The 17,121-nt window shown below is 45.3% G+C and overlaps 1 protein-coding gene across 1 annotated transcript in view; it reads right to left on the bottom strand.

The window, feature by feature from the left end:
- NHERF4 (NHERF family PDZ scaffold protein 4) overlaps nucleotides 1-17,121 on the bottom strand; it is a 284,353-nt gene that overhangs the window by 136,828 nt on the left and 130,404 nt on the right. The gene's annotated exons all lie outside the window — the stretch shown is intronic.

The raw sequence follows: 17,121 nt of genomic DNA, 5'->3' as shown, positions 1-17,121 counted from the left end.
ATTTGGCCTAGAGCAGGGTTTCTCAACCTTGGCAACTTGAAGATGGGTGGACTGGGGAATTCTGGGAGTTGAAGTCCACCCATCTTCAAGTTGCCAAGGTTGAGAAACACTGGCCTAGAGGAAGACTCCCTTGCCCTAAAACTTGCTTCTCTTTATTCACATCAGACAAAGGACTTTGCCTGGTGGTGCCCCACCATTTCAAAACCCAGAGCTGGAAGGTGACTGAGTCCTTGGGTTAGGGGATCTGATCTGTCTGTCTGTCTCTTCCTTCTGCAGAAGGTCCTCAACTCCCTGGGGTCACTATCTCAGCAACTGGGCGGAAACATCTGGATTTTCTTCATGCTTCGTTGGACGCCAAAAAAAGAGAGAGAGAGAGCCCGCTACTTCTTTCAGGTTGGTTTGTATGCAATATAAGATTTCCAGAGAGGGAGGCCGAGGGTTAGTCATCCTTTCAGCCAGATAACATTTTAGCACACAGAAAGATGAAGAGGTGCAGTGGACGTGACAGCTTCCCGAAAGGCAGAAGGTTGAATTAAGAACACAAGAAGAGCTCAGCTGGACCAAGCTGAAAGCTTGGGGACTTAGCCTTCGGTATCCAGAGTGCCTTAGCAAGACCCCTGAGATGCCACCAGCACACAGGCTTTCATGCCTTTCTTCATCTGGCACTTTATGCCCAAGACAGCAGTCCTTCAGAGTCTATCCTTCATCCACTGTATTCCCTTTTAAAGTCATCCAACTTGACACCCATCCCCACAACTTCCAGCAGTGGGTTTCAGAGCTGAGCTACACCTTCTGTGGCCCCTTTCCTGGATCTGGAATCTCACACAGTTCCACTTTTTCAGGTAGCTCCCTAGGGATCCCATCTTTCAGAGAAGGCCTGACCATTTCCCCCACTCCATTCATAATTTTATCCCCCATCATCTTGCCCATTACTCATGCTTTTTTTTTTTGAAGCTGGAAAGCCCCAGATGTTGGGTCAACATCATCATCTTCCCTCTTAGGAGAACATTTTTCAGTTATTTTGATTGCTGTCTTCAGTTGGTGTTACGATTACACACAACCGTTCAAAGGTGGACTTACAGTGGATTAGTATCATAGGTAAAAGTAGTTGGGTTGTTTTTTGTTTTTTTAATCCATTTTCCAATAGTCCCCAGCACTGAAATTGCCTTTGGTCCTCTCCTCTCTCAGAATGGTTCAAATCTAACTGTCTTATCTATTTAAAAAAAAGAATTTAAAAATGAATATTAAAGCCAGCAATTAAAATAAAACTTTAATAGCTTGAGTATCATAATGTACTGTTTCCACGTTTCCACCCTCAGTCAAGCACACACACACATACACACACAAGCACAAACATGAAACTCAGGAAAGTTCAAAAGAAAGAAAAATAAAATATTATTTCAGTCCTCTCCAAGAGTAACTTTGGGGTCCTGATTGCATATCATCAAACCAAGCTGACTCAAGGCTATGTCAGGGTCCGGTTCCTCCAGGGCACATGGAATACTACCCAATTTAAAAACAAATCAAAACAAACAAAACATAAGTTATAACCAAACCCAAGTCTCAGGCACAATCTTTTGGCAACTGATCGCAATAATCCACCTGTATGTTATATATACAGCAGTAAGATAAATCGTTGGACTAGATTACTAAACAAATCCTTCTCCCAAAACAACTGTACAATATATCTCTTAAATATCTCTCATATCACTGTTTTTGAAAGATCAGACGGCCAAGTGGTTGGATTGTGGAACTCAAAGATGCTTGTTCTCTCTTATGAAATCAACTGTGGATTCCTTCAGTAGCCTAATGCATTCGGAAACATCAAGTGTTTTATCCCTCATTTGGCAGTGCCAACAGGGTACTTGGTACACTGGCCGTTACCTAGATAACCACTGTCTTTGCACACTTACAAAAAGGCTCTGCTTGAATCCACAGTCAAACAAACCACAGTATGGCTTAGCATATTGCGTGGACCCAGCCACGACAGTTTATAAAGCATGGTTTGTTGTGTAGGACATGGTATGGACTCAGAAAATCGTGGTTCTTTTAGTAAACCATGATATAGCAGCATGATATATAAACATAGCTCGATTGTTGGCTGCAATTCTTTGCTCTGTTCCTTTCTTCCTTGCCATGTCTCATTGGGAGTTTCTAGCTGCAGGAACATATGACTTGGCACCCTTGTGATGTGTGCAACTCACACAATCCCTTTCTGTTCGTCTTGCTGGCTAAGGCTGGTGGGAATTGGTCCACATCTTCTGGGAGATGGCCATCCGTGCCCTGATCCACCGACAGCCAATTTGTGGCCCAGGGAAATTAAAGAAGTTCCTAAGATATTTTTTTTCCTTCAGCCATATTTCTCATTGATTACAACACATATCCTCCATCCAAACATGTTTCTGCAGGAATGAGGCTTCTGCTTTGTTTCCATGACACAGTTGATCTCTTTTCTTTTTTTCCAAGAATGTTATCTCCAACTCCTCCTTAGACACAAATGGCCTCCAAAGCAGAGAGCAGCAAACAGAGAGAGCAAGAATTCCTGGGGGAGAAGTGGGGTGGGCTTATGCCTTGCAAAGGGGCAAAGGGGGAGAGAAAGAATGGAGCAGACGTGCATCCACCCCATCCCTGAGAAATGTTGGAAGCCCTCCCAAGTCCTTGGTGGCCACATCCTTCTCAAGCCAGAGATTTCACTGCATCATTACAAACAAAAGTGTTTGGACCAGGGTAAAGTAGATGAGGTGGTAATTCAGGGCTGGCTCCAGGTTTATGGGGGTCTTTGAAAAAAAGGAACTCGGGGCTCCATCCCTGTCCTCTTGGTTGCCCATTCCCACTTTGAAGGCCTTCTTATTGGCAAGCCAGAGGCAGATATCAAACTCCCAGAATGCCCCAAAGCATGTTCCCTCAAAAGGTCTAGAGCAGTGTTTCTCAACCTTGGCTCAGGCTTTGCTGGCTGGGGAATTCTAGGAGTTGAAATCCACACACCTGAAAGCGGCCAAGGTTGAGAAACACTGCTCTAGAGCATTCTGGGAATTTAAATTTGCCTTTGTCTGCTTGTGAGTGCCATGATTACCTAAGGGAAGGATTGCCAGACAAATGGATGTTACTTCATTGTTGGCTTCCTCAAATGCATAACAGACACAGGACTGCCTATGTGAACCCCACAGCCCTGGTCTTCACGCCATGCTTGCTCCTGTTGCCTGAGGTAGTGGCCTCATGCGCTAAGGGACAACCTGTGCCAGAATTGTCTCCCAAATGTTAAATGTTGCAACCAGCTCACCGGCTGTTCCTACCACCACCACCCGCCACCCCAGTTTCCTCCACCCCTCCAGCTTATTCTTTTCCTTCACCTAAAAAATGACAGATGATTCACCACTTCAACTTGATGGGCATGGAAGAATGCCTTCTGTGGGAAACTTTGCATAAAACTTTGGCAAGGAAGGGAAGAGGAAAGAACATCCAGCAATCACGGGGTACAATTTCCTCTAAAGAGGGAGCAAAGGGAGCAGGACAGCTTGACATGGAACTCAGAAAATGGTCCTAAAGAATGGAGGGATTCTTGTAAATTTGGGATTCTTCCTTCCTCATTCAATCAACAGGAGATCTTTATGTCATTTTAAGGAGAGCACTGGTCTCAAAAGAAGTGTTCCATGTGGTAGCTATGGGGTGGGAAGAAGCTTCTAATCAAGAAGCAAAAGAGCAACTTGCACACTCATCACACAGACATGTACACACTTGGACCCCACATCCAGCATTGTGGACCCCACATCCAGAATGCATTGTCTGCATTCTAAGTCAGAGTTTTTCAAACTTGGCAACTTTAAGTTGTGTGGACTTCAACTCCCAGAATCCCCCAGCCAGCATTGTCTGGGTTGTCAAGGAGGAGAAGGAGAGGGAGAAGACACTTAAACTTTCAGTGGAATCAAATATGTCAGTCATGATCCTATGGTGGAAGAGTTCCAATGACCTCAGATCTAACCAGGACTCTTCTTGCAGCCTGGATCTTCTTCCAACCCAACAGAATGTTTAAAATGTCAATATATTTGGTGGTTGTTAATGGACTTGGCATGTTTTGTCCTTTCTTGGGGTAAATCTGCCACCTGCTGGCCAGCTGTTCCATCAAACAGACCTCCAAGGACTTGGGAACAGACACAGAAAAAAAATCATAGAGTTTACCTCCAGGTATTCACTTAATCCAAGGCAGACAGCCACTCTGAACAACTTTGTCAATCCACAAAGGTTCAGGGGGCTTTGCAGGACAGAGAAAAGACTTCTGGGCTGAGTCCCCCACAGCAGGTGGTGGAGAAAGCCATGGTGTCTTTTAGCCATGGTCCTTAAGCTTCTACTCTCCGGGCAGGGTGGGGGGGATACTAATTGACCTCTCAAGTAAAGATTGCAAGGTTTAAAAGTAGGAAATGCATCTCAAGCACTTAAATCTTCATGGATGAGAAGGTGCAGGTGATTGCTCATCCAGAAGCCAGAGCTTAAACACGTACCCCACCCTGAAAGAGAAACTTTGAGAGGGATCAATACCCCCACCTATACACAGACTTTAGCCTGCCTTGAAGACCAGACAGATCTGGAGCTGGTCCTTCACAGTGTAGAAGACAGCCAAGCAATGTCTAGTCAACAAGCTACTGTGAAAGAGAGGCACATGGGAGGTCTGCAAAGGCCAATCCAGTGAATTCTTCTCTTTCCTGGAACCTAAAACAGATGGCACCTCAACCTACAATTTCCTGGGATGGTTTGGTGGTCTTCAGAAAAGAGAAGCCCAACACAGATGCAGCAAGATCTGAAGTCTGGAATTATTCAACCTTTAAATCTCAAACAAGCAAACTAAGGAAGTAAATTAGTTGGGAATATATGTTGTCCTGTTTTAATCTCTCTCTCTCTCTCTCTCTCTTTCTTTCTTTCTTTGTTTTAAATCCCTTTTAATAATTACAACAGTAGTTGTAATTGTGCCAGACAAAGTGGAAGAGACAGCCTGTTGAGAATAAAGGCTCAGTTTCTTTCAAGTCAAACTGATTTCTGAAGATGGCATGGAAGGTCCAGGCACCTTTCTTGGTAACAGAATGGAAGTATCTTCCGTTCCCTTCTTTTAGGATATTTTATGATTTTCCTTTCCAAGCCTACATCCTGATATTTCCTCTTCATCTCCCATCAAAGTACTAAGCCCTTCTGCCCTGCCCCTGTCTAGTTTTTGGAGGTTAGCCAAGATGGGCTGGGTGCTGTCATGGTCTGAAGAACCTAAAAACCAGGGGTGTCCTCAGGGGGTGTCAAAAAAGTCAAAATGGAGGCCGCAACAGTGCAGACGAAGCGCTGCCTGTTTTTAGGTGCTTCTGTTGCACTGTTACAGCCTCCATTTTGACTTTTTTGATGCACCCTGAGGACATCCCTGGATAAAAACAAAGGAAGCCCATCTTTCTACAACTTCAAATCTATGTTTTCCAAGGAAATTTCTGCCAATTTAATTGCTTAGCTAATTAACACGTGTCTGATGTGAAGTTTAAGCTTTAATCAGGGGGTGGCCCCGGTTCATGTAACTGTAAAATGGAACACCCAAATGCCCACAAATACATCTCACAAATCTTGGTCCTTGAATTATACGAGTGCAGAGGGCATACCTGGGAAGAATGGTGTTCATAGGATTGGACAGCACCTTTGGCAGCAAAGTAGTAAAATCAGTTTGCCAGCTTTCAAACTGGAGCCAATTCCATGGTAAAGTTTGGGAGGAGGTTAACATATACTGATAGGTGGAATAATCTGAGAAGGATGCGTAGAAGAAATTGACCGTGACTAAGCCATTGTTGATGGGAGAACATAGAGTTAAGACACTTCCCCTGTGCCCCTCCCAAGACTTGGGTGCTAAATAATCTTTTGTTTCTCTTTCTACTATAATTGCCAGTAAATCTTCAGGATAAACAATGACTCTGCGTGTCTTTGAAATGCTAAAAACTTTGGAAGGATCCCAAACTATGAATCCACTGAGTATAATTTGTTTAGGTTCTCCAAATCCCTGGGACAGTGGGGTAGGTCCGTTAAAGATTTAGATGCACCAGGAAGAGATCAACAAAGCCAACACTGAATGTCATCTCTCCTGGCCCAACTCTTGAAAAGCTCACCGTTTTGAAACCTGCCAACTCAAGATCAATCTAAGGCAGTGTTTCTCAACCTTGGCAACTTTAAGATGCATGGACTTCAACTCCCAGAATTCCTCAGCCAGCCATCAGAAACACTGATCTAAAGGCTGGACATGTAGTTTCAGGACTGGTTGCAACCCACAGAGTAATTGGGGTGATCTACTGTATGAAGTCATCATGCAATTGGTTTGCTCAAACCCAGTGTCAGCCCCACAGGGTAGACCAGAGCAAGAAAGGAATGCCATGTAGGTCAGGACTCCTTTGGCTGCAACAGCTCTAGTGACGGAATCATGCCCGTCTGAAGTGCTTCCTCCTCCTTCACTTTAGCTTTGTGTGAACTAGGGAGGGGCTTGTCTGAGACGTTTTCTCACACTACTTTCTTGGCCAGGGCTCAACCCTTTTTCATCTGACAGTTGCCTTGACAGCAGTGCTTCCTCCTGCCCTTCAAGGCTCTTCCCTATGCCCTCTACACTCAGCTGTGATGCTTCATAAGCTATGATTTGTAGTTTAATCTGTGGTGCATATACCATCAACTGTGACTACGTGAACAGATGACAGTTAGGCAAACCAAGGGTTAATACAATGTGTGAACCCAGTCAGTGGGTCCAATCCAGACACAGCTGAGCACTTTCCAGATTTCAGCCCAATGGATAGATATAGCCCTTGTGGCTTGTAAAACCCACAAACTTGAAAGCAAGGGTTTGGTCCCACAGTTAACCCTTAATGACCTAGGATTTGGTAAATTCCTTCCTCTGAGTACAGAGGTTTCATTTTACAAGACATGCTTGGTACCTTTCAGCCATCCTTGCCAAGATGGCTTCTGACATATAAAAACCAATCAATCAATCACTATCAAAAATTATCAAACCATTGCACCAAAATTAATAATGAAAATTTAGCAGTAGCAGCAATGTAAACCCATAAAATCTAACAAACCAGGACGAAGCCCCTTGTATGGTGAACAGCAAATGCAACTGTGAAGCACATTAGTTCACACAAGCTCCTTCTCACACATTAAAAGAACATGTGAGTGGAAGCATGAAAGTCACATGGGTTTCTCAGAGACCCCACCAGTGAGGTGGGGGATGGATACATCTCCAAGCTTCCCTGCATAGGGATGGGCAAAAATCCCTCTGCAGACAAGTCATGACTCTTGAGCAGCTCCATCCATCCAGAGGGACCCATATGAGGCCCTTTGCCCAGAAGGAGCTTTAGATGTATACATCAAGGCTGTCCTGACAAGCAGGAACCACGCCGAGACGAGGAGTAGGTCTCTAGTGTTTTATTACTGCTACAGTAGACAGAAAATCCTAACGAACTGAAGAAGCGTGGGAAAAACCCAGACAGATAAACCCCCCCAAAAGTCAAGGCTGGTCTGTTCTGTGTCTCTTTGAATGACTGCTCAACTCCTCGCTACTACGCATGCGTTTTCCCCCCTGGATAGGGGCCCCCTCCTGCTCACCATCAGTGCTCATGACAAAGGCACAGCCTTCCACCACTCCTGCACACTCAGTGTGCATGTGTATTATGCACCCCATTAATATGATTCAGGTTCTGGTGATGAACACCAGAGAACTGAGGGTTTCTAGGCAATGCCTTGCATTTTAAGTGGAGCCAGCTGAAGGCAATGTATCTGAGATACCACCACCCCCAGAAGCACAGTCATTGTTGTATCTCCTGCTTTTCCTGGGGACTCTTGGCCACTTGCAATAAAAAATGCTGAATCCACTCTTTCCTTCACACAGAGCAAGAACACAGGACCCCTGATGTGGCTGCCCAGACTGAAGTGGTCTTTCTTGGGGGAGAAGACCCCCCCCCCGTTATTAAAAAAGAAAGAATGAATGAGCTGCGACTCTGTGTGGTTAGGCCAGGTGATATTTCAGAAGAAGAATTTTTTCCCCCAAGTTCCTCTGATGTTTACCAAAGGGCTAAATTTCCATATTGGGCAGTGCCCAGCAGTTTGGATTACACATTAAACAATGTCAGAATCATTTATGCTTCAACAATCCAAATAGAGGCTTCAGTTCCTGGGTTGCGAGGACAGGCAGAAGAGTTTCTCTGGCAATTTGAAAGTGCCAAGGGGGGGCCTACCCAGAGCCACCCCACGATGGGCCCTTCATAACGGAGATCTGCCTCTCTGGGGCAGCATGGGCATTGCTGGTGCACATCAGGGTTTCTTCCACTCAAATGCAGAATGTCAGAGCTATGCCCACAAGCAGCATCCCAAAATGCCAGCAAATCCTTCATTGCTCAACAAATAGTCTATTTATAAGCTCTGGGTCTTAGCACAGTGTTTCTCAATCTGGGGAATTCTGGGAGTTGAAGTCCACCCATCTTAAAGTTGCCAAGATTGAGAAACACTGCCCTAGCAGGAAGATTAAAAAGTCGGGATGGTGCCACACTTACACAGCCCACATAAGAAAGGGGCAGGGCTTCAGTTGTGTGACTGCAGATGCCAACCTGACTTTTTTGACACATACACACATACACCCATTTGGGTGTTCTTGCATGCAAACCACCCTGAGCTCATCCAGGGGGAGTAGAAATGTAGTAAGTTGCAATCAGACAGATTAAAAACTTGCACAGTTCTCCCCAGTTCCTGTGGAATTTGCTCAAGAGCAGGCCTTTACTCCTCCATCATGTCCAGCTGAAGTTGCCTGAAACAGACCCAAATTCCTGCTGGCAGCAGGCAGGATCAGACCCATTCTATGGGGCATCAAAGGAAGTACTGCAGCTTGTCTGGCTCTTCCTGCCAGCTGCTCTCAAGGGGGGTTGTGCAGAGGCCTGGAGAACACTCCTGACCATGATGGGCTCTTGACTTCTGACTGGAATGTCCTTCCTGGAACCAGGTGGGGGTGAGAGGCTTCACTTGCAGTGGGCAGGGCTGCAACTAGGGTCTGTGTCACCCGGGGCAAACATGGATTCCATGCCCATTTTGGCAGCCCCCAGCACTCATTTTGCCCCCCCAGCCCAGTGCCCAGGGCACATGCCCCACTTGCCCCACCCCCTGTTGCAGCCCTGGCAGTGTAGGCCCTTGCATCACATAGATAATTAAATACCTGTGCTCCAAAGCATCACCTTTCCTTGTAGACACAAAGAAAAGAAGACAATTTCGAGGATGAAAAGCCTCCTGGGGAAATCCATTGGTGTCTTTCTCCCCATTGTGTGGAAAGCTAACTTGATGCTTCCCTGCATGGCATGAGAGAGAGAGAGAGAGAGAGAGATGCCCCTTTTTGCTTATTAGAAACAAGGGTCACCCGGAGAAGCTAAATGTTGGGAGATTCAACGCTGATAAAAGCAAGTATTTTTTCATACAACACATTGCCACCAACTGAGGGACACCAACTTCGATGGGCAAATTTGTGGTTAAGCAATGATTGCGTGTCTTGATGGAAGTTCAATTATACAAGTACGAGAAACAAAGACAGCATGTCTGAACCATCCCAGGTCAGAAGCCATAGGAGAAGGCCTTTTGCCCTTCCCATTGGTTGAAGCACATGACCTGTCTCCAGCCATCTCCTCTTCCGGCCCCTCATTTTTTGTGACCGAGAGCATCCAGGGCATTAAGCTTCAAAGGGGAAGCCAAAAAGAAGCTGTCTGACCAGCTGCCCTCATTAAGCCTCTGGTACCTGGCTTGAAAAAAAAGGTCGTATTGATTCCAGGATGAAAGAAAAACATAGGATGACTGAACCTTGTTTGCATAGCTCTGATATGTTACCTGAATGTTGATGCCCATTTTGTTGTGATCAAATGAGCACCCTACCACCCCTTGCTCTGTGCTTTCCTCCTCTTCTTTTATATCAGTTCAAACAAAGTCTAGGTGTTTCACAACTTCCCACAAACTGTAGCAGCCATCAATCTGCCCTGGGCTCTAACACAATAGGCCTTCTTTGTAACCCCTGGATAACATTGCTGTGGTTAAAAAGGACAACTGTTTATCTAGTGTGGATGGTTTGGGCCCTTCAGTAGTGAAATGGAAGAGACACACTTTATGGAAGCAGTAGCTTGGCTACAGGTTCCTTCTGAATTCACTGCTCCTTTGTTGTTCTGTTGAACTGGGCCTACTTGCTCGTAAATTGTACTTCACAGGAAAAAGGGATAATGTGAACAGGTCAAACCAGAGTCTACCTGGCTTCTAGCTTTAAGTGCCAGGGCTAAGCCTTAGAACAAGTGAAGGAGAAAAACAGAATTGAATTGAGGTTGCAAAGAATGAGAACTGTTGTTCTTGGGGAATAGGAGACAGAGCTGGTAGAAGCCCCTTTTGCCCCGAATTCTTTCTTTAAGTTATTTAGTTCATTCAGGGCTATTGGGCTATGACCTCATTTTTGAAATTCCCATTTTAAAGGCGGTTCTGGAGATGGTGGAGAAGAGTAGGAACAGGTAGCCAGCATTTGATCCTCTTCATTGGCTTCCTGCAGTATCTTACTTGCACTATGGTGCCTAGGAGGCTGAACCAGATAGCCTTTGATCCAGGAGAGGCTCCCTTATGTTCTTGTAAAGCAGAGGCAGCAACTCGCAGGCCACATTTCACTTCCATTTTGTGGCCTCTGGAATGCCTTCATCATTGCACTGATGTAACATTTGGCAGCAAATCCAGCAGCTTTACTTTTAAAACATAAACATTGCTTGTTTTGGACTTGTTTAATGGTTTCAGGGTGGGGGGAATCTTGGAAATTTTAGGGTACTAATTCATTTTCCCAGCAGCCCTCTCCCCTTTAGCAGCAGGACCCGACCCACGTTGCCTGTGCCTTTCCAAAGTACAATCCGTGTAGCACTGGGGAACAAAAAGTTAGACCCTTCCTAATATAATGTTTTCTAGACACTGAATCAGCCAACAGTGGCGGCAGCAGCAGGCTGATCTTGTCTGGGCATGGAAGTTAAACAGAGTCAGAGTGATTTGTATTCAGATGGAAGACCACCAGGAGATCCCAGGGTTTATAAAGTAGACTGGGAAGTCAAACCCACACACCAGAAGATAGCAGTGGCCACACGCTTCCTTACTGTTGTCAAGAAATTACATGGAACATGTCCATGAAATTGATCAAGATCAAGTTGATCTTAACTTGAAGGAGATTTTATTCTCATTTATTTTACTTCTACTTGCAGACAAATATTTCAGTCCAGAGGGCCCCTGCCTCACTCATTTTAGCTTTTCTGCATTTTTTTTCACTTCTTCATCCATCTCCTTTCTTTCCATTTAAGGACAAAAAGGTGGAATAATTGCACAATCGGTGTCCTCCATCTAGAAGCATCCAGAGGCAGGTAACAAGATGTTCACAGGAAAAGTGGGCCTGGAGGGACTTTCCTTGGTGTCCACCAAGCTCCTCTCCCAACTTACAATTATTTTAATTTTTTTTAAAAAAAAACTGCACAGGAATTTGGCACGTTGCAAAGCAAAGTTCTCCAGCTTTCCAAAATTCCAAATATGCCCTTGGTCCAAAACAGGTTCTTGTCCTTTGCAGGGACCATTTTATTCCCAATCCAACAGGCTTCAGCTGATGCTTCCAAACCAGTTTTCACTCACAGGAGTGGAGAGACTGGTGCTGTACTGCCAGGGCACTTGGCTCTTTCAGCCAAGAAAGGAGGCATGCCCCCGTCCTGGTCTCAAAGCTTGCAAGGCTGTGTTTCTTTCTCCAGGGATAATCTAGCTTTTGTTCCGGCCAGAGAACACAGGGCAGCTGATACCACTGTTCCCAGCTCAGAGCGATAACTCCCCATGGCCTGGGCTGGCTGAGTTGTTTGTTCTTCCCATGGAGGGCAGGGTTCCATCCATGGGGACCACAATTGTGTGGCTTAAGCACAGACTTGGGCTGCTTCTCAGTTTACAAATCAAAAGCCATCAAAGATCCAATCACAGGAATTGTTCTTAACATCCGTGTATACACTCTCTCTCTCTCTCTCTCTCTCTCTCTCTCTCTCTCTCTTCGGGGGGGGCGGATTCCTCCTTTTCCAAATGTTGCCACATCTCTAACTGCCGTGGATATATTTATTTTTTCTCTGTTGTGAATCAGGTGTGGTCCAAAATGTTAAGCTGGTAGGCACAGCGGTGCGATTGAAGCTCTGCCTGTTTTTTATGTGCCTTGCACGTAGTTCTGGCTCACAGTGTGTGCTTCTGCTTTTCATCCTGTAAAGCCATCCTGACTGGGTCTGGCGAATGTCTTGTTATGCTGCTGAATGGGGTGCTGGACACCCAATTCTGAAGGCGTCGCTGCATGAAAAATCCATTCTCTTTGGAGAAGCAAACTGGAGCTGCACAAACACTTAGAGATCACCTGGCTCAGCTCAGGCTGAAGGAGAAAATCCAGGTTTCCAAGCCCCAAAGTACCAATTTCCTATTATTTGTCAAGAGGGAAACCTCTCATCCCCCAGATCAGAGCCTCTCGTGTGTGTGTGTGTGTGTGTGTGTGTGTGTGCACCCACAGGACTGCACACTCAAACCCCTACAGACACATCCCATCTTTGCACAGGTGTGGGCCTAAACCAGGTTTTTACTGCCCCTTCTGGATGGGGCTGTTCCTACACGCTGCTGGGATGGTGATAAGGAATCACAAATGTCATATTAAATCTGGAGCCCTGCTTTCTTGCGTTGAGTACATATTTGATCACGTGGAAGGGTGGATTGTTGACCCCTCCCTGCCCTTTCCTTTGAGCTGGGCTTTAGTCAGCCCCTTGGCTCTGGAATAAGAAAAGCCGACTCCAGGCAGCACCTGTGCATGCTACCCGCTCTCATTTCCCTATGCAAACTCACCTTTGGTAAAGTTAAATACTGGGTTGCCCAGCAGGAGAACAAGCCAGGACTTTCCTTGTTAAATGCCTGACCATCATAGCTCTCAAGAGGCGACTGCAGCCAGTCCACAACTGGAGATATGCAGAGTTTAGGGGCCCACACAAAGGCCAGTTCTCAGTGGGTAGAGTCTTCCTAATTTCTGAACTCTTGCTCCTTGCAAATCCAGTAGGTCACAGGGTTAACTGGATCTCTGGTCCCAACTATCCAACCAAACTCTGCACTCAAAGTTATGTTGCCTCTCTTCATGTTCCTTTGATCTTTGTCCAAGTCCAAACTGTGTTTGCTTTGATCTTTTACTTCAGGCCGCAGTCTTGCACAGTCAGAAATACGTCTTGGATCAATTATGGGGAAACGGTATTGGCAGGATCATGGCCTGTCCTGGGAAAGGTGCAAGGGGATTTGAAGCTCCAAGCTAACCTCCAATGACCCTGTATGATGCAGGATCAGTTCTTGCAGTAGATCAGGATCTAATCAGAACTTAATCAGATCTTTGGCTTCAGCCAACCTAGCTGATAGTAGACTTGATGACAAGGCTCACCATGCTGACAATGTATGCAACCAGGGCTGAGGCATGCATGCAAAATACGTGCCACCCCCCTCCCCAAATACTCCTATGGCAATTACAACACAGGAATGGATGTTTTGCTCTTAGGACGTCTTCAGTAGGTGTACCAACAGCATCCCAGCAGGATCCACGCCTTTGCCTCTTGGAATACTTGCTCAATTTCCAAACTACATGGAGGGGAGGGCAGAATCCTTTGATGAAAGAGAACACCATGGTCTTGCGCAACTGAAGCACTGCATCCATTTTCAAGTCAAGGGAAAGGATGCCCACTGGCCGGAGCAGAGGGACATCTGAGCCTTTGTTTCACCTGCCGGATTTATATTGCACACTGAAGAATTAGCCAGTGGTTGCTGGGTGATTTATGACGATGTGGCCTTCCTTCTCCATCAGGAGAGAGGCTGGTTTGTGCAGCGGCTGTGTGTGTACTCATGTCCAAGAGAAAAACAATGCAACAAGAAACTAAACTCAGCAACTGTGGAGAAAAACTGGCTCCAATTTAGAATCTACTCTTTGGAAGTGATGTCAATTTCATATCAGGACTGGAGAGGAGAGGAGAGGAGAGGAGAGGCATTCAGATATAAAACTTCCAGGCATTATTAGCCAAGGAATTCCAAAATAGTGGGTAACAAAGCGATTTTGCAATTTGCAGCTTGCAGCTTGCCTATCCCAATGTATAATGGAGTAAGTCTCCTTTTGAATCTTGAAGAGACCAAAGCAGATTGGCTGTATTGGCCACTTTCAGTCAGAGAAATATTAATTTCAGGGCTTTTTTAACCAGTGGTAGTGCCAGACTTAAGGACATTGCTCTAAGAAGCCCAAATGACTCCTGGAGGCCAGCAAAGAAAACAAAGAGAAGGGAGCAAAAAAGGAGGTGTCGTGGAAGAGGGTGAGAGATCAAGGGATCCTAAAAGCAGATAGGGCTGGGCAGATAATTCTTATCCTTTCATCTCCCTTTCTGGCTTTATTTATGTGCTGATTTTGCTCACAAGTAAACTTGGTAAACTTTTACTCTGCTTTTATTTATGTGCTGCTTTTATCTCCTGCAGTGAGATTATCATATGCACAACAACGGAAAAATACTGAAACACCCACAATGGAGGAGCGGATTGTGAAGATGGCAGGATTTGTGGAAATGGCAAAATTGACCTGTTTGATCAGGGAGAAGACAAAAAGGCCGTTTATAAAAGACTGGAAACCTCTTAAGGATTTTTTGCTGAAAATGGGGGGGGGGGGAATGAATTGGCGATTTATGGATTTGCTGATCAAAAAGGGTTGAATATGGGAAGAAGGGAACCATAGGTGATTTCAGAGAGGGATGAGAGACAACATGTTTGCTGTAAAAAGGAGATCAGAAGTCATTTTCTTTAGATATCTTTTCTTTTATCTGAATTACTTTTTGCCCTTTTTCTTTTTTTCTTTCCTTTTTCCTCTTCTTACTTTGTATTATTTCATGTTTATCTTTTATCTACATGAAAATTTCTAATAAAAAAAATTATTTTTTTAAAAAAACAACTTCCTCCACCTTCCAGGTGTGTCCACAGATGGGAGGGGTCAAAAAAGTCAAGATGGAGGACACAACCCCACAATTGAAGCCCTGTTGTTTTGTACATTGCAACACAGGTAACAAAGGGCAAAGCTTTGATCGCAGGGTTGTGCCTTGACTCTTTTGACCCCCTCCCTGTGGACACCCCTGTCTTCACAAAACCTAATCCACATCTGTTTACCAGCCAGCATGCTTTGCTGAATGGAGCTGCTCAACCTGGACACAAATGGGCAACGGGGCAGTCTTTGATGATACACACACACACACACACACACACACAGACCCCTTTGCATGCCCAGAGTTTTTGGGAAGGAGTTCATTTGGCTGTAAAGAGAACAAAAGGTAGCCAAACCCATTTCTCCACTTGCCAATTAATTAGGCTTTAACAACCTTATTTTTTAAATAAAAAAAAAAAAGATAAATAGCAGATGCCACAATTATTTGGGACTCTGGCCTTAAATAAGCAAAGCTGCTGGCATCAGACAGTTTTACAGGTGGTGTTAGGAGCAGACAAAGACATTGCTGGCAAATCGACAGAGGCTTCTGGCTCACTCCAGTGCCTGGCCCGGCCCCTTGCTGCCATCTGCACGACCTCAGAGGACTCCCATCCTCCCCGTGGCTACCTTTCAGCTGGCGGTCCTGCAAAAAGGGCCTCCTGGGGCTTTTGGCTGCCATCTGACGGTTGTCTGGACTTCTGCCCCACATCAGGGAGCCCTGCAGAGCACACCAGCTTTTCAATCACTTCATCATTCGCTTCCCTTCCTAGCTTTTTGCGTAGGGAAAGCGCAGCACAAAAGCTTATTCACCGGCAACAGCCACGGAGCAATAGAAAAAGCTGTTTGCCAAGTTTCCTATGAGGATGGGTGGCTTTTCCACCAAATGTTGCCGCTGCTCTTCCTCCTCCTCCTCCTCCTCTTTTTACGGCCAAATAAGCAGCTGGCCGCTGGGAACTAATCCTAAAAGACAACAGACTTACTTATTTCTTTTAGATTTATATCCCAGCTTTCCTGCAGAAGCCCAAGGTGACAGACGCCCACAACACCCTCAGTCCCCAGCCAGCTCCCATCTAAGTCCTAATCCAGCCTGATCGTCTTTGGCTCCCAAGATCTGAGAAGATCAGGCATTTTCAGAACAGGCACCGCCGATTTCCTACGGAGTACAAGGAGCTATTTCCATTTTTTTCCTGATCCAGTCATCACTTTTCCCTTGACATAGGAGCTTGCTTTTCCAATCCAGGAAGCCCCGATCCAGCACCCAGATGGTGAGATCAAATCTGTACCCTTTCACACACATTATCCTCTGCAATAATGCAGAGGGAACACAACACTGCTGCCAAATGTAGAGGGAATATAACATTACAATCCTTCTTGGTAAGAACCAAAACAATGAAATGAAACCCCAGATTATCCGCCTTTGTTACCCGACCTTTCTGTTTCTCCATCAAGAGACACGAACTATTTTTAGTGAAGTCGACACTAATTTATATGTTTGTTCTGCCCTTCTCCAATAACTGCAGGCCTGTTCAATGGTTTTGTTCAGTTCACAGAAGTCTTGTGTACTCCTTTGAAGAAGAGATGAAACAGAAAGAAAATAATAGGAATTAGTTCTTCCTGGTTGCGCATGGGCTTAAATGTTCTGCAAAACCCAATGCGTTCGAGTTCATGGCCATTAATGGCACACACGACATTGGTTTAGACTCAAATGATGGTTGGTGAGCCACGCACACCAGCAAGTGATGATTTCTCATTCTTGTCACCCCAAAAGTGGCCTTTCTGGCTTCAAACCATATTACAAACCGCAATAAGTTTAAGCTTAATATGAAAAGAAAGGGTTGGTTTTCACGCAAGGCTAAAAGGCGATAGGCCTGTAGATCAACACAGTGTGCAAACTCAGCCTAATGGTTCATTTATGGTTCATTCCATTGTGTGAACCCAAGGAAGTGGGTTGGGTTCGGTAAGCCATCATTCATTCAGTTGTGTGTTCATAGTTGTGTTCAACACACAGTTGAGTTGTGTGTTCACAGCCACTTTGCATAGGAGCTTATCCTATCTTGGTGAACTTTTTGAAAATGTCTCTCTGACTTTTT

Source organism: Candoia aspera, chromosome 9 (assembly GCF_035149785.1).
Source record: "Candoia aspera isolate rCanAsp1 chromosome 9, rCanAsp1.hap2, whole genome shotgun sequence".
NCBI classification, from domain to species: Eukaryota; Metazoa; Chordata; class Lepidosauria; order Squamata; family Boidae; genus Candoia; species Candoia aspera.
The sequence above is the reverse complement of the archived record's forward strand: the minus strand, read 5'-3'. Positions and strand labels throughout refer to the sequence as shown.